The following is a 6,043-nucleotide window of genomic DNA, read 5'->3' as shown; positions in this document are numbered from 1 at the left end:
CGGATGATACTACAATATTGTGAAAATAAAAAAAACTCAGTGGAGCTAAATTAAATAATATCATCCAACTTGAAGAAGGTGAAGAGCTGGTGCGATGCAAATTTACTGTCTCTCAATGCACTCAAAACGAATATGATATCATTCAAATGTTCGCTTGATGAAATTTCAATAGACGCTGCCATATTACAAAATAAATTAAACACAAAATTTCTCGGTGTATTCATTGATACTAGGCTTAAACAACTCAAGAGTAAGATCTCCTCCGGATGATATGCAGTTAGAGTGGTTTCAAATGAGTTGGGTTTCCATATCGCAAAGACCGTTTACCATGCACTTATTGAATCTCGACTATGTTATGGAATACCTTTTTGGGGAGCATGCAAATCATCCCTTCTCTCTTCTGTATTGATATTACAGAAGAGGGCACTAAGATGTCTCTGTAAAATCAAACGCAAGGAATCGTTCAAGAACTTGTTCACTGCCAATAAAATTGCAACAGTCATCGCACTTTTTATCTTAGAGACGGTTTGCCTTATTTATAAACATAAATTGAAGTTTTACTTTACTTCTACTCCTTATGCTACTCGTAATAGCATCCCATCCCAACTTCGAATTTAATCAAGGATTCCATATAGGTACTATAATGGTGGTAAGTTGTTCAACCATTTACCATTAGAAATGAGATATGCAAATCTAAGCAACATTCATTTCAAAAAGGCGGTGAAGAACCTACTTGTTGATAGACCCTATTATAGTTTGAGAGAGTATTTTAGCGAATCTTTTTAACAATATATTAGCAATTTATTCTTTGTACTATCACCTTATACACGGTGGTATTTCATCTATACTTTTTTAAAACTTCTTCTATATTCACATTTATACATTTTTGGAACTTTTTTATATCTACATTTATACTTTATCAGTACTTTTTCTATATTAACATTGTATTTCTTTGACTTTGTCAATAAGATGCAATTCTTCGGACAATAAAGTGAATTTTGATTTGATTTGATTTCTGAGTGTCAAACTTTATGACAAATTTGATGGTGGAAATCGCATATCGATATCTATCATCGTTTTCGAAAATCTTTTTCGGAGAAAGTTTCTGTAATTTCTTTCCAGTCAAAATTTTCTTGTTTATTGAAAATATTTCCAAAGATCCCAAATTTTCTTCCCAAATCCGACACATTCAAGCTCCTTTTCCAATTTCCTTTCAAGCTTTTCATCGACTGCTTTTTCAAATGCATTCTTTATTTCCTAAAATACTTTTTCAAATTCTTCCTGCCTTTCACACAATTGAGAAGATTTCAATTCTTCAAACGATTGAAGTTACATTGACCTGTCTCTTTGTAACTTTTCCATTTTCATTCTTCCTCTCGTGTCTTGTTATTGTATAACTTCTTGAACTGCTAGAATTACGATTTCCTCATATACATGTCATTTTTTAGCTAATCCTGCCAATACTGTCCCGGAAACGGTAAGACCAACAGACCAAAAGTTTCCTATTTTGGGAAACTAGAATAATCTCTTTTCAGACCGAGAATATCAGTAGTTGTTTTTCAAATCGTCGTCGACAACTGAAATTTTTTAATTTCTTTTCCTGCCTCCATTTTGAATGATATAAGAAAGGCACAGGAACTTTCATTACTGTTCTACATTTGTTATAACCTGATACAAAGCATAGACACGTGTTTCGAGAATTTTGACCCTCATCGATATGGTGCAGCCAAGTCCAAGGATAGACAACACTTGGTAGCCAAAAAAAGTACAAATGCATGGAGCCATCAGCAGTAGCCAGCCGCACATTTGTGCTTTCGGTTAGTAGATCTTGTATTTACAAGGATACTACTAAAACAACCACGGAGGCAGCTATAGCTACCGGGTCCAGAAAATCATACAAATATGAAGAATATCGAGTTTCTTGATTTAAATCCAACAGATGATTTTTGAGGACATAGCACTCAAAAAAGGCAAACTATAACATTAGACCCATCATCAGTATGATGCAGCAAAGTTCAAGGATAGGCAACATCCAGTTCGTATCTTTGCTTTAAACGTCTTTAAATTAACTTCTCTAAACGACATATCTATTATCAATAAAAAAGTGCAAAAGGGCTTCATTGTTGCTTTCAATCCATCAAGATATCGGGCAAAGTACCGCAAGATTCAAAAGGTAGTGAATCATAAAGGAGGACATTCACTTATGTTTAAGCCATTTACGAGTATTAACTCATTTCCATTTTAGGCCACAATTTGTTTTTTACAATATATTTTTGAGTTTCACACTAATCGTTGATTTATATTTTTTACTGTTTTTAACGAAATGAATGTTATTTATACTACTTATAATTGTTAAATTGTTTTAAACCATCAAAGCAACATCAGAAAATTCTATAGATGTATATTATAACACCTGTGCCATCTTACGGCCAATAGAAACACTTTTCTAGATTGCAGGTGATGGAATGAATTTCTATTAATATTGTATTTGCGAAAAGAATATAAAGTGCATGGAAGTAAATCCTTAGACAATGATAGAAGCTCATAAGTATCTTTTTATATAATATACAAAGAAAGTAAGTGAGATTTTAATGTATCCTGAAATTTCTAGTACCTACCCTGACCACAAGAGAGGGATGGCAGATCGATCTGTACGATGTACGGTATTTAATGTGGTTCTTCTGGTACATTAGTACTACTATTGAAAGTTCGATGCAGTTCTAGTACTGAATATTGAACCAATTTCAAGTTTATTTGAAAATGGTTTAATAAACCGAAACCGGTCGTAACAAATAAAAAAACTTTGTAGTAATTATTTTTTTCATCTTATATTCAATATGAATTTCTACAAATTAAATAGGTCATCAATGAAACAATTCTATTACTATTTTCAATTTTATGCCTCTGCAAGATGACGTTTCTATTCATCGGTCCTTACATATATACTGAAGAATACCGAAAACAGCAAATTATCACTCCACCGAGCTGCAGACCCTGAGACTGGTCAAAAATTCCATCTCAGAGCTGAACAACAGGAAGACAGTCCATCTCGTCCTCCTGGATATTTCGAAAGCCTTCGACCGAGTCTGGCACTAAGGCCTGCTACACAAAACGCTCGATTTCAATCTGCCTCGGGGTCTGGTCCGGTGGATTAGGTGGATTAGTCAACGGATGTGTCAGATACTGCTCAGGTGTTGATTTTTATTCGCGGAGTAGATAAAAGCTATGAAGTGTATGAAGAACTTCTTGATATTGATAGTATTTACGGCACGACAACTGGGGCAGATATTTTTAAGGGAGTTGAAAATGCCATTAATAAAAAGAACCTTCGATGGAGAAATTTGAAATCTATAACAACTGATGGAGGCAAAAATATGTATGGTAAAAATAAAGGAGTAGTTGCACTTATGTCAAAGGCTGTAGAAGATGATGGTGGTTCAAAACCATTAGTCTTACATTGTATCATTCATCAACAGTCCCTGTGCGAAAAATGTTTGGATATGTCTGAAGTTCTAAAACCAGTCATATCAGTTGTTAACTTCATCAGATCCACTGCGCTGAATCACCGACAATTCCGCGAGTTTATTCAACAGATTGGAGAAAATTATTTACCATATCATATTGCCTATGCTGGCTTAGTTGCGGAAAAGTCCTTAAGCGCTTTTTTGAACTTCGAGCAGAGATCGAAATTTTTTTAAATAAGAAGCAGCGCCCTTTTGCCGATTTAGAAAATAGTGAATGGATGTGGAAGTTACCCTTCTATGTCGATTTGACAAATCATATGAACGAACTGAATTTGAGATTGCAAGGAGAAAATCAGCTTCTCACTGATTTATACACCAATATCAAATCCTTCAGGCAGAAAATAATACTATTTCAATCGCAATTACGTAAAAAATGTTTCACACATTTTGAATCATGTGAAATATTCAGCCACACTACAGAGACTGAATTTCCCGTCAATTTTGCAATCGAAACTTTGAGTGCTTTGAAGATAAATTTTGATACTCGTTTTTCTGATTTTGATGTCATTGCGAATGAAATTAAGCTTTTTCAAAATCCTTTTGATTCTGACATTGAAACCTTGGCTCCGGAAGTCCAAATGGAAATTATTGATTTACGGTGCAGTGATATGCTTAAGAACAAATATCAAAATTCATCTTTGTTGGAATTTTATAAGGATCTTCCACTGGAACAATTTGATAATTTGCATAAATTTGCTCGTGGGTTGTGTTCTGTTTTTAGTACTACTTACTTGTATGAGAAAACGTTTTCCAAGATGAAGTACACAAAGAATGTTTACAGATCTCAATTAACCGATGAGCATCTTGAATCTCTTTTGATAATTGGTACAAGTAAAATTGATCCACAACTACAAAGTATTGTCGGTGGAAAATCACAATTACATAAATCTCATTAGTGTTTTTGTTTTACTGTGATTCATTTCAATTATTTGTTAGTTATCAATATGCTTAAACTTAGATACTTAAGTTAAGTTTTTTTTGTAATCATTTCTGTCGTTAAGTTTCACCTTGCAAGTAAATAAAACCGAGTAATTATCATTGTGTTTTCTTCTTCAACTTATCACAGCAATAGTAACAACAATTAGGTAATCATTGGCTGTCGCGGGCAAGATTGATGACACTGGCGGGCCGGATTTGGCCCGCGGGCCGTAGTTTGGAGATCCCCGCTCTAGAACAACAAGACGAATGGAGGGAACGTACGGAAATTCAGTACCACTTGGAACCAAACGCTAAAAAGTGACCATGACGCAAGATGAGACGTCATTCAAGAATAGATGGGCATGAACAGTTAAAAAGAACAGGTTTTCGAGAAGAACTGGAAAAGTTCTTCAAATTTGACTCTTCAGTGCCATCTCTAACCAATAGTGATCGGCATTATCAAATTATTTTGATAATCGAATTGTTTGCATAATCGAATTGATATTCGAATTATAAATCCCTCGCAATGCGCAGTAGAATCACTCAATTGACATCGATAATAGAGTAGTTGTTCACTGCGAATGTACCTTAATAATAATAATAATAATATTTATTCGTTCTTAACGATCATAACATGATGACATAGAACAAGTCAATAATAAAAATAAAAAATAAATATGATAGATAAAATAAAATAAAATCTAAATACATAGATAGAAAACCCCGTTGATTGAAACAGTCGATTATATGATTGAAACCGTAGGTACATCAAAATTAAATATAATTATGAACTGAGCCACATTTGATAATTGTGTTGGCATTCTAATCAACCCATGAAGGCATTAACCAATTATACATTACATAGGATCTTTCAAATACTCATCAACAGAGTAATAGACTTTGTCAATTAAAAGTTGTTTCACATACTGTTTGAATTCTCTCTGCGACATTTCTCTAACATGAGGTGACAATTTATTAAATAATTTGATACCCATATAAAAAGGACTTGATTCGGTCCTGGCCAGTCTGTGAATTGGTATTTCCAATAAAGTTGAATTTCTTGTACTGTATTTGTTTCTATTCAATGGAGCAAACAATTGTCTGTCTGATTTTACAAACATCAGTATCTGGTAAATATAAATGCAAGGTAAAGTTAAAATTTTTAGGATTTTGAATAGTTCTTTACAGCTTGTGCGTCTACTTACTCTTTGAATATTTCTGACAGCTCTCTTTTGTAAATAAACACCCTTTGCGCTTCACTAGATAAACCCCAAGCTGATATGCTATATGAGATTAAAGAGTGAACATGTGCATGATAAAACATAAGTAATACAGATTTGTCCACAATTTTATTAAGTTGATACAGGCAATAGCACATTGGTGATATTTTTTTGCACATTTCATGAATGTGATGATTCCACTTACAATCTTCTGAGAGGTTAAGTCCCAAGAATTTAACTGATGTTACTTGTTTTAACGAACCATTTGATGCTTTTAAAAGTAAGCTGTGATCATACCCTTTTGGTGCATAACTAAATCTTACAAAAGAGGATTTTTTATCATTGCATTGCATATTAGATTAAACTGTGATTTTTACTGTA

The sequence above is a fragment of the Leptinotarsa decemlineata genome, unplaced genomic scaffold (genome assembly GCF_025532065.1).
Source record: "Leptinotarsa decemlineata unplaced genomic scaffold, Ldec_3_MD MMD2_P_RNA_scaffold_2, whole genome shotgun sequence".
Taxonomy (NCBI): domain Eukaryota; kingdom Metazoa; phylum Arthropoda; class Insecta; order Coleoptera; family Chrysomelidae; genus Leptinotarsa; species Leptinotarsa decemlineata.
The sequence above is the reverse complement of the archived record's forward strand: the minus strand, read 5'-3'. Positions refer to the sequence as shown.